This window comes from Melospiza georgiana, chromosome 20 (assembly GCF_028018845.1).
Source record: "Melospiza georgiana isolate bMelGeo1 chromosome 20, bMelGeo1.pri, whole genome shotgun sequence".
NCBI lineage: Eukaryota > Metazoa > Chordata > Aves > Passeriformes > Passerellidae > Melospiza > Melospiza georgiana.
In genome coordinates this window covers 4,555,625-4,571,545 of record NC_080449.1, presented here as the reverse complement: position 1 = coordinate 4,571,545, position 15,921 = coordinate 4,555,625, and positions in this window count along the sequence as shown.

Here is a 15,921-nt window from a genome sequence, read left to right as displayed (position 1 = left end):
AATCACTGAGCCAAGTGTTTTGGCTGGGTGAGGGAATGCTGATTAAGAATGGTCCATAATGTTCTTACGAGATTTTCTCAGGGATTGCAAGTAGAAATTATTGTGTCATCACAGCAGAAGGGCAGCCTGGAGGTCAGCTCTGGTATGGGAAACCCCAGGCAGGTCTTTTAAAATAGCAAGGACAATTCAGAATGATGAAATAATGAGGGAAGACCAGCTTGTTACTCAGCATGGCTTCCCCAAAATCTGCTGTGCTGGATCAGCACAGAGCTGTGGCCCTGAATTGTGACCGTGTTCACAGGGGTCTGAGGATGAGGGAAGAGATGAGGATCTGACTCCATGTTTCAGAAGGCTGATTTATTATTTTATGATATATATTACATTAAAACTATACTAAAATAATAGAAGAAAGGATTTCATCAGAAGGCCAGCTAAGAATGGAATAGCGAAGAATGATAACAAAGGTTTGTGGCTCGGACTCTCTGTCTGATCCAGCTGACTGTGATTGGCCATTAATTAGAAACAACCCCATGAGACCAATCCCAGATGCCCCTGTTGCATTCCACAGCAGCAGATAATCAATGTTTACATGTTGTTCCTGAGGCATCTCAGCTTCTCAGGAGGCAAAATCCTAAGGAAAGGATTTTTCATAAAAGATGTCTGTGACACTGAATCCCAAAACATGAGCAGCGTATTTAGAGGATGTCGTATACTTGAAAAGTTTAAATCCAAGCAGAGTTTTTTCCTACACAGACAATGTAGGTAAATAGAAACTATATAACTATTTATAGACACAAATAGTCTATAAATACAGGACTTATCAATTTGATTATTCACACAAGTACAGATTGATATCTGCCCCACAATTCCACCTCTGATCAATTCCCAGCAGGGCTCTGAGGCGTGGGAAGGGCGACTCTGCCCTGGAGTGTTTGGAGCTGCAGTGTCAGTGCCTGAGACAGCAGCAGATGTTTCTGCGCGGGTCCCCACACAGCTTGGGAACATGGCGTGGCCACTTCATTTGTCTGTGTCCTGTGTGACATGGGAGCAGAGATTCCTCCCTCCCCACGAGGCCGGGACGTGCCTGCAGCCAGCAGAGCAGGACGAGAAGCATCTGGCACACAGGGCGTGGGATGCTGGGAGAAGAGCAGCACAGGACACTTGAAAGCAAACAAAAGGTTGAAACAATCAGGCTCCAGGCAGCTCCAAGAAGAAGAAGAAGAAGAAGAAGAAGAAGGGCTGAGGCTGTGGAATCCCAGCCAGCACAATGTAAAACAAGAACTCTTTCACACTTCAGTCCCCCAGCTCTGGGCTGTTGTGCCGGGCTAAGTGTGACTTGACTTTGATGTTCTCCAGACTGGCCCCATATTTGTCCATGTTTACATATTTTGACAGGAAAGGAACAGCTCTGCTTAACGTCCCCTGGGCTTCCTCACAGCAGATTTAAACACTGCAGGGCAAATAAAAAACCCTGCAGGTCCTGCAGAAACCCAGCTGCCACGGGCAGGGGTGTGTGGGGAGGGAATCATTGAGGGGATTTGGGAGCTATGGCCTCTGCTGCTTGCAGATGTTTGGAAAGCTCCCATTCCTTCCAAACAGGGAGAAGAAAGTGATGAATAAGCTGTGCTGGGCCAGCCAGGGAGCTGCCTCCTCCTCCTCACCCCTGAGAATGCCTGGGGAATTCTTCTCATAGGATCTGGACATTGAGGAGTTATTCCAGCACCCCCATGGCAGGGATATCTGGAATTCTGTGTGCAGTCGGTGGTGTCCTGCCTTTAAACCCAGATGTGAATGTGTCACTGAATGCCAGGGCTGTGGAAAATGGGGGGTTATGGAGCTGATTCTTTCTTTTTGACACTGAACTTAATTCTGATTTCATCCCTTGTATATAAGAACTGGGATGGAGCACATTTACTGAGCAATCTTGGTCTAATTTTGGCCTCAATTCCAATGGTTTTGTGCATTGCTTGTCTTACTGCAGGCCCTGCTTTAATCTGTTGTGTTATGGGCAGAGGAATTGAAAAGTTGGAAGAAATATAGGACAGTTATCTGTGGATAAGGAAACTCAGGCACAAAGAATATGAATTATGTTTCTGTGTCTTGGGGGTTATCAGGGCATTTATTGCAAGACTGCCTTTCCACATCCTTCTGAACTTTGATCATATTTAATATATTCTGGTTTATTGATCTGTTTTGCCTTTTGATTTAACGAGGAAAAGCAACAAAGAAAGCACAAGTAATCCTGAAATGGATAAAATCTGCACACTGAAGATGTAGCATGCCCTCCTCTGAAGGACCTTTCATCTAAATCCTGAGAAGCTGGATTACCACTACAGGGAATAACACAGAAATACTTTTATCTCAAAGTCAAGGCAAGGCTAGGGATAGATACACATGAAAATGAGTGACCCCTTTTAGAGCAAAGCTTTTTCTTGGAAAAGCAGCAGATTTGGTTTAGGGAATTCCAGCACTACTCTTTGTCTTTTGGAGAACTCACTCTTTCCTTGGTTTCTCTCCTTTTCTTCCCCTCTCTGAATATTGTGAAACAGAACATTGTGTCACACTTTCAACTGGAATCCAACAAGCTGAAACTTTATTTACATTCAGGATCAATGAGAATAAATGCAGCAAGCCAAAACCTTCATTAAATGGCAATTTCAGTGTCCAGTGGGCAGAAACACAAAGAACAAACAACTGGAGGAGCTGCTGAAATTACATGACTCAATTTATATTTAATAGCTCTATTAAAAAAATAATAATCCAGTCTTATCAGTAATTAGAAATATGAGACCAAACTGAGAAGAGCCTTTTTGTCTATAAATTGATATTTTAAGATATTTATTTTAAATCTATAAATATACATAACAGAGTAGCAGAAATTTTCTAAGAATCTTTGCTGTGGAAAATTTTGCAGCAGCATGGAAACCTTTTATATTGACTATATAGTGAGTTCTTTAGAGATCTGTAACATCAACTCTTTCCTACTCTCCTTTCTTCTTTCCAACTCTGCTGCTGCTCCTGCAGTAGAGTCAGGGATGAGACCTCAGGTCTGTTTAATTTTCTGTGAGGAAGATGAAATGAGAGCAGATTCAGAGCCTTTCTCTTCCCAGCCCAAAGTTCCCTTCCATTTATAAATAATCCATTTGTAAATAGCTCCTTGTAATAAAGGGGGAAAAACCTGAAGCTCTGGGCCAAAAAATAAATGCAGAGTTGTGTTTGAGCTGTGCCTTTGGAGAAGCTCCAGGTGTGGCACTCAGAAGGGGTTGACTGAGAACCCCCTGAATTCAGGAGAAGATTTTTAACCAAACCATGAGGAAACCTCAGCAGCTGCAGCAGACACAGCAGGTTCTGAAGCTCTCCCAGGACACCAAGGAAAGAAGTGATGTGGTGAGGTCCTGAATGTAAAATGTACACAAACCCTGATCTGCAGCTGAGGAAAATTGGCTGAACTCTCTTTGAGCACAGTTGAAGTGTGCTGCTTTATATTTCATGGAGTTCTCTGCATTTTGGCAGGGCAATCGTTTAGGCTCTCTGACACACTTAAGTGTGGATGGGTGGATGGAACAAAGTATGATTTCATTCAGCCAGTTGTAAATATTTATGAACACAGCCATCATTGGTAGGGAATGCACTGTTACTTGGCATTAATAATAATGGAAAGGGCAAACGTGGCTGAGGCTCGTCAGGAACATAGGGGCCAGTGAAATTTATGTGCTTCCCAGATTTCTCATACCTTTCTGAAGCTCTGGACAGCTGAGCAGCTTTGCAGTGATGCAGATGCTCATTTCAGGCTGAGGATTATTCCAGTGCTGATATCAAGATACTGAAGAAATACAGGAAGTGTTTGGGTTTGTTGAGGGCAGAAGTTTGATTTCAGTGTTGTGTTTGTTCCCTGCTGGCTCTAATAATCCACAAGCTTCGTTCAGTCTTGTGTTGTGGCCCCAGCGAGCAGATAACTCCTTATAATAAAGGGGGAAAAACCTGAAGGTCTGGGCCAAAAAATAAATGCAGAGTTGTGTTTGAGCTGTGCCTTTGGAGAAGCTCCAGGTGTGGCACTCAGAAGGGGTGACTGAGAACCCCCTGAATTCAGGAAAAGCTTTTTAACCAAACCATGAGGAAACCTCAGCAGCTGCAGCAGACACAGCAGGTTCTGGAGCTCTCCCAGGACACCAAGGAAACAAGTGATGGGGTGAGGTCCTAAAGTAAAATGTAAAATGCTTCTAACCTGAAGAAGATGAAGCCCAAACCAAACATCTGCCCTCACACAGCTCCAGCCTGGCACCTTTGGAGCTGGGTTTGTGGGCACAGCTCCATTTCCTAGGCTCTCCTGACTGTCACCCTTGCAGTTCCAGATGTGTTCAGCCCCTTGGCTCGGTGTCCCTTGGCTTCCAGAATTAATTCTTGCAGTGAGAGCCCAGGAAGAATGTCACCCCCTACCCTGTTGGGGAAGATGAAACAGGAAAGCCTTGTAAATATGATTGTCTGGCAGAAGATTTTGAGAATATGGAAACTATAAGCAAGATTGAAATGAAAGCAAGCTGTGAGATACCTCAGTTACTGAACAACTGGAAAACAATGGTGTGGCCAGCTGAAGGTGATCCCCTTTTGATGGAACAACACCCTCTGCTTGCAGACAGGCCCAAGGGTCAGAGCAGACCCTACAGCTTGGCAGAAGGGGCCCAAAGAGGAGTTTTTAGGGTTTGAAATGTAACACAATGTGGTAATGTAATGATTCTTATAGACTGTATGTAAATGCTATAGAATTTGTATATTGTACTAGATTGGTTAGTGAGAATTAGAATATTCAACACAAAAAATATTTATGGTATTGGAACGGGAACCTCACTCTCTTACCCTTTTACACTCTCACCTTTTTTACTCCCTTATCCTCTCTCCCCTCTCTTCTCTCAGTCCTGCTCTGAGCTGTGTTTGGCAGCTCCCAGCAGGGCCCTGCACCCAGGCCCTGTGCAATAAACCCCAATTTCCAGACCTGGCTCCAGAGATCTCTTGTCTCCATCCATCCCCACCATCCTACCCCCATCCCCTCGATGCTCCTACACCACCCACCGGCCACGTTTCCCACAGCCGTCCCTCAGCTCCCAGCCTGTCCTGCAGCACCTTCCTGAGCTGATTCCTGGAAGTCTGGGCTCACTGGATGAAGGCTTGCCCAGGGCCTGGCCCGTGGACGTTGGTGGTAAACATTCTCATGAAGGGCTCGCTGTCTGTCACAATAATTTGCTAATCTGTTTATAGCTAGGATTCCTACAAAATGAAATCAGTCCTTCGCATAGCCTCTGCATCCAAATGTCTCCAAGAAGTGACTTGATGCCTTTGATGAGATCACTTTGCTTGCTGCTGCTTGGCCCCAAGACATTGAGCAATATCCCACAGGATTTATCCTACTTTGGAGCTCACAAGGTGCATGAGCAATTAAATCCTAAATCCTGTTTCCTTACTGCAAGGGAGCTCTGAACTGAAGATGGCAAAATTGTCTGCCAGATTCTGGTTTGCAGTAAATGCTGGTCAGAGAGTGTAAATGTGAGCAAAGTCATGTTTGTCAATACACCTGAAATGTGAGTGAGAATTATGAGAGGGGATCCCCTGGGAGAGGAAGGGATTGAGAACAGCCCTGAGAGGGACCTGGGGATCAGAGGATGGAGCAGCTCTGCTGGGAGGAGAGGCTGGGACAGCTGGGATTGTGCACCTGGAGAGGAGAAGCTTTGGAGGGACCTCAGGGTGGCCTTGCAGGGCCTGGAGGGGCCAACAGGAAAGATGGAGAGGGACAATTTCCAAGGGCCTGGAGTGCCAGGACAAGGGGGAATGATTGCAAACTGAAAGAGAGCAGGTTTAGATTGGAGATTAGGAAGAAATCCTTCCCTTGTGAGGGTGGGCAGGCCCTGGCACAGGGTGCCCAGAGCAGCTGTGGCTGCCCCTGGATCCCTGGCAGTGCCCAAGGCCAGGCTGGACAGGACCTGGTTCAGTGCAAGTTGTCCCTGCCCATGGCATGGGGTGGGATGAGATGATGTTAAAGGTCCCTCCCAACTCAAGCCATTCTGTTATTTTGTGGTTCATTACCCACTTAAACAATGGAGTGATTTCTGTCACAAAGCCTCGGTAGGCAGTGTGCCTGTGGGTGTCGTTTTGTGCCATAACTTAGGGGATGATCAACTGCTTTAAAAGGAGCCTACACTGAACTCACTCAGAGCCCACCTGTCCTCTCTGCCCTCACATTGGCCAGCAAAACAGAGAGCTGATAGACAAAAACCATCAAAGGGCAAGATTTCCAAGTAAACTTCAAAATGGGAACTTTGGATAGTAAAGACCATTAAAATAAGATCAGATTTTACCACTGGACAGTCACAGTCTCCAGCAGACCCTCAAAGGCAGCTCCAGTTGTAGCCAAACCCCTAGCACCACCTCCTTATCACAGCCTTTATCTGTGTCACCACTCTGACAGCAGCATAGGAAGTTTATCTACATTTTGCTGTGCAACTGAATCCCAAAAATATGTTGGGGTGTGTGCACAGGACCCTTTTCCTCAGTGATCACAATTCTGCAAGGCCAAAGATCCCTTTTATTCCAGGGCAGGGCTCATCTGCCTGGGAGCTTCTAAAAAGGAGTTGATGTTACAGATCTCTAAAGAACTCACTAACTATATAGTCAGTATAAAAGGGTTCCATGTTGCTGCAAGTTTTTCCACAGCAAAGCTTCTTAGAAAATTTCTACTACTCTGTTATTTATATTTTTATATTTAAAGTAAATATAAATAATAATGAATACAAAGTATAATATAAATATAATATTAATATATTTGTATATTTATATTCTTCTCTCAGCTGATAAAAAGGGATGAGTTTTACAATCTGTTCAGAGCTTTTTAAAAAGTCCATATTTATTAGCAGTACCCAATTCTGCTGTCAGGTTCCTTTCTTTTGTGCTTAAAGAAGTGCTCAGTAACTCGAGGGAAGTCACCCCAGCCAGGCAGGAATGCTCATGGGAAGTGGAAAAGCCCTGAAAGTCAAGCAGGGCTGTGCCCAGTGCTCTGGCAGGGAACCACACAGAGCTTAAGGTGCAGCCTGAGCCCCTGGAATAAAGGGGAAGCACAGCCCAAAAGTCACTCCCAAAAATATTTCACTTGCTGGGAGTCTCTGGTATTTGGCAAGCAGCTTTAGTTTTTATTTTTCTCTTTTTCTTTGAAAGAGCCAGACACTTCTATGGAGCCTTTGGGGATGTCTGTACTGCAGGGCAATGCTGGGAGGGAAGTTTAACCTTGGCTCAAGTGTAGACACATAAACTCTCCAGTTTTGTGGTGCTCAAAGAGGGCTTGGAACACTCCTGGGATTCTGAAGCACACCTGAGATGTGAGGCAAATGTTAGTAAATAATCTGTATAGAAACTTGATTTTCTGTGCCCTCACACCCAGACTAAAACCAGTTGGCATCAGCTGCTCTCACAATTTTCAAATTGCATTTTGCCTGGATATCAAGCCATGTTACATCTTTTAAAGGGATTGAAAAGGCTGCAGCTGATTGCAAGGGCTCTGTGTGATCACGGTAGTTTATGAACACCTTTACAAGCTGTTTCTAACTTTTTCTCTGGATGCCAAATTCAGGTTGAATGAGGAGACAAATGGCTGGGGGCACAGAAGGCACCAAGGACCTGCTCCTATATCTCTCATTTCCACTGCAGGCAGGAGGAACCAGAGAGGTTGGTCTGCACAAGGAGTATAAAATGAAGAAGGAAAGATATTTCTCTGAGCAGATTTTGGCAGCAGTCTGGAGACAGCTGTACATCCTGGACAGGCTTGTCCAGGGCATGAGGGTCCAGGGTCTGCTGGGAGAGCTGTTGGTCCTGAGGATGGCAGAGATATTGGGTTGATTTCTAAAACCTCCTTCCCTCCTCAACCCTGCTGGTAAGGAGAAGGAGAAGGAGAAGGAGAAGGAGAAGGAGAAGGAGAAGGAGAAGGAGAAGGAGAAGGAGAAGGAGAAGGAGAAGGAGAAGGAGAAGGAGAAGGAGAAGGAGAAGGAGAAGGAGAAGACGACGAAGACGAAGACGAAGATGAAGATGAAGATGAAGATGAAGATGAAGATGAAGATGAAGATGAAGATGAAGAAAAAGAAGACGAAGAAGATGAAGAAGAAGGAGAAGAAGGAGGAGAAGGAGAAGGAGAAGGAGAAGGAGAAGGAGAAAGGAGAAGCAGCCAAGTCCCAGATGGGAGTGATAAGGACATGCCTTGATCTTGAGGCTGAAATCCTCTCAAAAAGCTATGGAGAAAGACTCTTTTTCCCTATAATACATGAAAGTATGGTGAGATGAAAGTGTTCAAATTGATATGGAGCAAAGGGCCTCCATGCCAAAATAAGCAGATAATAAAGTAGTTCTGATATATAAGTTTGGACACAGAGAGAGAGAAGAGTGATGAGACCCTGTGCCCCCAGGGAGAGAAGAAGACGTCTGAGTCTGAGTCTGAGTCTATTCCAAGAGATAAAGATGATTTTAGAGATAGATAATGAGAATGAATGCAGGCTTTTGCTCCTGGAAAATATTATTTCTATGGATAACCATGCTAGGATCTGGTGAGAGGGACAGTTAAATCCTCTAATATGACATTCCATGATTATCCAACGTTGGAAAGTCACACTAAGAACCCAGTGGTTCTAACGTGGTGATGTGCACTCAGACTTGCATGACCTTGGGGGTGTCAACTCCTATTCTTTGCCCACTCTTCAGAATGGAAATGGTTGGTTTTTCCCCAAAAGAATTGACTTCAAGATGGGTCTGTGACCAGGAACTTTCATCCCTGGAAAAATAAGTCATCATCATGTTTATGTAATCCTCAAAACCTCTGGTGCAATTTGCATTTTTCAAGGACAAGAAACGTTCAAATTACGCTCAGCCAGTCTCTGAGGAGAGCTGGGGTCCTGCTGTGCCCAGCCTGCTTTCCAAGCCAAACTGACAGGGGGCATTTGAGGAAAGCTTTGTAGAACGGGCCAGATTGCTGACATTTCTCCAAACAGACCTATTAACCTGTGCAGGAATTTGAGAATAACCCACCCTGAGTCCTGAGGGTCCCCGAGCCACATTTTCAATGATCGCATTATTCATATTCCTGAGCTGAAAAAATACCCCAGCAAGGAACTCTGTCTGGCCTTGAGTTTCCTCCTTCTGCAGAGGAGGCTGCAGCTCTGCCTTTCTGATGTCAAATTTGACCACTTTCAGAAAGTTTCTGTCTCCAGGTGGAATTCAGTCTATTGACACAGTTGGATTTTTACAGCACGATGAAACATTAACCACTTCCTCTCCTCCTCCCTAACTCTTGACCTGTCATTTAGGGGCAAAACTCATTTACACCAATCAAAACCTCAGTAATGACATGTTTTTTCAGCGAGGCTATTTTTGATTTACACCCCCTTTAGAGCAGAATTTGCTCCTGAGTGCTCTCCTTCCTCTCAGCCTCTTCCTGCCCAGTTAAAACATTGGAGTTATTGTAGCTCCCACATTAAACCCCAGCAACCTGGAGGTCAGGCAGTCCTAGACCATTGTGGTAAATATATCAACTCACCCTGAAATAGATCTGCCTTTCGTCAGATTCTTCTTTAATGAGGTAAGAGATTTAATTTCACGGTTAAAAAAGTAAAATGAAATAAAGGATATGTGATACATGAGCAACTACATTAGAGCCTGTAAGGAAATGGGAATTGCCAGACCAGGTCTAGACAGCAGCACAGGCAGCGTCTCTGAAATGGTTAATTATGGAACAAATAGCTCACTTTGAGTGCTGCCTTGAAAGAACACCCTCAGTCCAGGGTCTGGAGAGAAAATGTGTCCATCCTATTCATTCTCACCTTGGCAAAGTGCACTTAAAAAAAAATAAGGTGAAAAGACAGAAACCAGAAAGTTTTGTTGGCTTTTTTCTGGATTTTTGTTTTTTGTATTTTTTCTATTTTTTATACATAGTACAGAAAATATTAATTCCCTGGATTGCTTTCAGAAGAGGAATCCTGAAAGACTCGTGTTGTTCCTCTCAATATTGCTCTTACACCAATTGCATCCCTTGCAGCCAGCTCCTGGACAGGACATGAGTTAAGCTGGAAAACCCAGAACATTCTGTATGTTCCCTGCTCTCATTACTGGGCTGTTTGCTTTTGTCTGTCAGTCGATGCAAAGAATGTAAAAATAATGTTTTTCCTCTTTTACTGTGGGTTATTTTATTCATCTGTACCACAGCACTGGAACAGGCACAGGTGCCAAGAGTCACTTCCAAGATTATATTTTAACAACTTCCTCAAGTGTCCATTAGCCTGCAGATGCAAATTGCTTCACTGAGGCACTGCTTGTGGCTCTCTCTGTACTTATTAAATCTAATTTCTGGATCTGAGACCCCCTGAATCCAAGTTTCTGCTGTCTGAGCCAGCTGCTGAAAGGAGTAAATTCTATTACACTGTCCTTCCTCAATTGTAATGTCTTTAAACAAACACAGAACTCTAGGGAATAAAAACCCCATATTTTTTCCCAATTCCTTGTCTGGCTGCTTCCTTGAGGAGGTTCTTACTTTGATGTTTCCCAGTGCTGTAGGACTGTGGCACCTCCACTAAACAGGACATGGGCTTGCTTATACCTGCTCACACCACTGACTCATTAAAAACCTTCATTAAACCTCCTGAATGGAAGTTTTGGAGTGAGTAATGTTTCACTCACACTGCTGGCTCTCTGCTGGAGGCAGAGTGGGTGCACCAAGGGTTAATCTGCCCCTGGAGGCTGGGAGCAGGGATGGGAGGGGGCACAGTCTGGGAAGATTCCCTCTGGTTCTGAGGGATCCTCTCTGTGCTGCCCCACTGGGGGAAGAGCAGGGGCTGAGCATCCTCTGCTCCAGAGGAGAATTTATTCCATTGTGGCTGCTCCAAGGATCTGAGGTGCTCCAGATTCCAGAACTGGGCACCTAAAGTGGAGGATGGTGCCTTCTCTTTAAAAAGGGATCTCCCAAGCCCATCTGGCAGTCCTTTGAGCAGACAATATCATTCTAATAGCTAAATGTTTTGCTCCTGGCTTGCCTTGGGTTGGGATGGCAGGGGAGCACCTGTGGATGATTGGGAACAGGGATTTGACTGCAGGATGACTGGGAACAGGGATTTGACTGAACAGGTCCTGTGGTCACTCAGTGGGGCTGAGCATCCTCTGCTCCAGAAAAAATTTATTGTGGCTGCTCCCAAGGATCTGAGATGCTCCAGCTCACTTCCTTCTCATGTCCAGATTCCAGAGGAAAGTTCCTAAAGAGGAGGATGGTGCCTTCCCTTCAAAAAGTGTAGAATCTCAGCACATCAGGACTGATGTGCTGGGTCGCCGAGACCACCCTTGGGGGGCTCAGAGGTCCTGGAATGTTGCCAGAAGTGTCTGGTGGCTGGACTTTGATCCTACACAGGAGACGACACCTGTATGAGGACGGGAGGATCACACAGGGATAAATGGTGAAGGGATAAGTTAATTAGTGTGAAACACAGGGTTTAGGATTTCTGTACAGGGGGGTCTAGAGAAGTAAGATGGAGGAATTGGGGCGTGTCCTGTCCTTCTTCTTCTTCTTCTTGGCCTCCATCTTCTGTGGTGATGTTGGCACTTTGGGATTGGTTCTTACTAAAAGTGCACTTGTCAATAAGGGTGAAAGGTATTGGGGAAAATAGGTAAATATCTTATACGTAGTTTTGGGTATAAAGATAGGTGACCGCCCCGGGGGCTCTCAGTGTGCTCATGGCTGGCTGCTGTGCAGACCTCTGTTGGGCTGAGAGAACATCTTTTAGATAAATAACTAATAAACACTGAAGACCGAGAAAAAGCCTGAAGACTCTTTTCGTCCTTTGGAGCGCGGGCTGTCCAAGGCCATCCCGAGCCTTTCCAGGCCATCAGAAACAGCCGAGAACGGGACAAAAAAGGAAGCCCCCAACGCCATCTGGCAGTTCTTTGAGCACACAATATCGTTGTAATTACTAAATATTTTCCTCCTGGCTTGCCTTGGGATGGCAGGGGAACACCTGTGGATGATTGGGAACAGGGATTTATCTGCAGGTAACTGGGCCAGGCAGGAGCAGAGTCCACACCACCTCCAACATCTCAGCCAGCCCAGTTGGGATCAGGATGGATTTTTCACACCTGTTTCTCTAGATTCAATCATAATAAAAAAAAATTCCATGCAAGCCCAAAGAAGGCAACATTCCAGTAACGTTTTGCTTTTACTGACTGAAGTTTCCCGTAAGATGGGCCTCTGGCTATGGTGTGGAAAATGTGTCCTCACTCATTCATTTCCCCCAGCCTCTACAGTGACTCTGCTGGGCTTTGTCCCTGCCAGGGCTGGTCCTGAAGCCAGAGCCACCAGTGTCCCCAGCAGCAATGGGACTGGGACTCTGCTCCAAGGGATTTCTACACCCTGGGTCACTGCATTACACAGCAAATTGGGAGCAGCCTCTGCTCGCGTAGAGAGAACAGGGAGGAGAAATGAAAATAAAGTAAAATAAAACCAGAAGTCACAATGCTATCAGAGAAATATGTGTGAAGTCCCCAAGTGCTCCTGACCCTTGGCCAAAAGCCAATATGAAATCCCAGACTCCTGATGTGCTGAATTCCCACCCCACCGCTCCTTCTCTTTGTAGTTTATTTTTATTTAGCAACACGCAGTGAGATACAAACTTTTCTGTTGCCACGCTGAGGTTGTGGAAAACTCCAGTAGGAGGCCACGGGCTGAATTTGGCTATAATTGACTGGAATTCATGACATGGGAGTATCTTTTGTTGGCTTTACAGAATGGAATCACTTCCTAACTGTAATGAGCAATCTTGGACAGGATCATTTTGGGATAGTAAAGCCCTGGCTGTTACACAAGAGCTTCCAAAGCTCCTTACACAACGGGCTCTGTAAAAGGCTTTTAGGAGAGAAATAAAATATTTGGAATTTGATACCTATGGAGGTTCTGACTTCTCTCTGTTCTCCAGACATCAGTCTCAGCCTTGTAGGAGGCACTGCCTTTGCCAGAATAAATGCAGTTTAAAACAACAGCAGTACTGAAACCCTCATATGCAGACATTTGTCCTAAAAATTATTTTAGATGAAAAAGCTTAACTGCAATCTCACAAATCAGGGCTGTTCTGGAGAGGAAAAATTAAATTAGAGATCTTATTCACAGCAGCAGGATTTTTTTTTTTATAATTTTTCTGGGCTAAATAGATGAATGGAGATACAATTCAGCATCATAAAGTCACCCCAGCACAGATCCACATTTTAGTTGCATGTTTACCATTTGTTTAGGACAAAAAAAACCCTTTACAACAAGATTTTTCTGCTCTGTCTTGGTCATTTTGGAAACAAAGGTATTGTTAAATTGACAATATTGAGGTGTATTGCTATGTAATATCAGCAGGGAAATTTAAACAAAGGAAATGTCAGTTCTTTTGTGACAGAACTCATGCATTCAGTCAACTTCAATGCTGTAAATGAAGTTTAGGAGGAGTATTTGTACAATACTATCATACCACTGGCACTCAAACAATGTGGGGATAAAAGGATTGTATTCAGAATAAAAGCAGCTTACATGATGTCTATTGTTGCCCTGTCATAAAATCAACCTTGTTTTAATGTGCAGTGATTTGGATTATTCTCTCCTGGAGGTTTGCTTTATTTGCTGGCTCTGAAACAAAGATAAACTTAAATGTGGCTGAGAAAGGAGGTTATGAGCAAGAAAAAAGTTTAAACTAAATTTGCTCCTGTGCTGTTGTTGTTGAGAGAGCCCCAGGTTTGTGAGGAGGTGCTGCTGGGGTTTGGAGAACACAGGGAAGGCAGCTGGTATAAAAAGAAGTCATTCCAGCCTTATCCTGGTTTAGTCTGGTGTATACTTTTCTTTTTGTGTGCTATTTGATGGACTCTGCTCTCAGTCTAAGCTGGATGTGAAGAACAAAAGGATTATTCTGGGCTCAGTTACAAACTTCCAATTTTTTTGCTCAATTCATGACAAATTCATGACAAATCCTCTGTCTCACTCTTTTCTTTTTTCTTCCCCCTCAAAATTCTTGCTGGGCTGGATTTCCAAAGGCCCAGCAGTGACGTCCGCAGTGAGCTCACGCATCCCAAGAAGTCTGGGATTACAGCTGTGTTTAATAAAACCTGAGTTAGCTATAGGGAATGTAAGTAAGCTAAATCCCATCTGCTTTGAGGTTTCCCTTTGGTCCCAGAAGAAGCCAAATGCAGGATATGAGCAGAGGTGTCCGGGCTCCTTCCGGAAATGCTGGGGGAAAAGGCAGGGAAAGAGGGGCTCCCTCTGCTCTGCATTGGTGATGTGACCTCAGCTGCTGTGGAAGGGGTTTTACAGTGACTTCTGAGAGCCACAGAGAAGTTTGATCAGAGGATCCACGTTCACCCCTGGAAGAATTTCCTACCAAGGTCACTGACACAGAAACCAAGAAAGAAAGAAGGAGAAATAAGAGAAACCTGCAGCTGCCTCTTCCAATGAGCACTTTGTTTGTTTCTGTGACCAATGAGTAAAGTGTAAAATTACAAGTTTGTTAGAATGTATAAAAAGCATGCAGGCTAGAATAAAAACAGTTTCAAGCCTTCTGAAAATGGAGTTTGCTTTGTATTGTCACTGTCCGAACTATGACAAGCTGTGAGCAGAAAGGGGAGGGCAGAAGGAGCTTCATTCAGCTCCCCTCAGTGCTGGTTTATGGCTTCTTTTTTCTACTTCAAGAGGGATTGAAACTCTCAAGACAGTATTTCGTTTTCAGGCTTAGGTGTTTATTATTTGTTATCTATGTTACAAGTGGTGAGCTCTGCAGCATTCTACAAACAATAAAGGGCTTTGGGACACTGCAGCGTGTCCAGAGGGGGCAACGAGGCTGGAGAGGGGCTGGGAACACAAACCCTGTGAGGAACCCCTGAGGGAGCTGGGGGTGCTCAGCCTGGAGAAAAGGAGACTCAGGAGTGCCCCCATCACTGCACAGCTCCTGAAAGGTGCCTGTGCTCAGCTGGGGCTGGGCTCTGTCTGCAGCAGCACTGACACAGCCAGAGCACACAGCCTCGAGCTGTGCCAAGGGAAATACAGGCTGGATAGCAGGAAAAAGTTTTTCATTGAAAGAGAGATAAATTTCTGGAATGGCTGCCCAGGGAGGTGGTGGAGTCCCCATCCCTGGGTGTGTTTAACAAACCCTGGCACTGGGGGCCAGGGTTGAGTTGAGGTGTTGGGGCTGGGTTGGACTCGATGATCTTGAAGGTCTCTTCCAACCTGGTCATTCTGTGATTCTGTGAACAAGCTACAAATTTCTAATTAACTCTTGTTACAAGGTCTTTTAAGGCCAAACTACGCAATTAAGAAATAACACCTAAATTATTTTCACTTTTAACTCAATAACTAATCACTCAAAGTCTACAATGCAGACTTTTCTGTCCAATAACAAAATGCCACCCAATCCAGGAGAAGAAAGAAGAAGGTAAAGAAGAAGGAAGAAGAAGAAGAAGGTAAAGAAGGACCAGCCTCTGCCCTAAAACCTCCATCCTTCCCCATATGTATTGCTATATTCTAAAACCTTAAACTCTAAGTCTTCCACCCAGTGATATTACACATTTCTAACCAAACTCCACACCCACAATCCCAGTGCTATCATTCCATTTTGGAAATCTTCTCCACAGCCCCAGGTCAAATATAGCATTTTCTTGCAGGTCTGTGCCCTTCAGCACAGAAAGTTTAAAATTCTCAGCATCCAGCACCTCACTGCCAAGGAAATTGGCTCAGAGCTCTGGAACACACAGCAGCTCCTCTCCCCTTTGTAATTGCACAGAAAACCCAGATAAATGGAGCAGCAGCAGGATCTGGGCTGTGCTTCCCCCTCTTCACACCTGGACGTGAGCAGCTCCTCAGTCCCCACAGCTCTGAGGGCTCCTGTGGGGGAC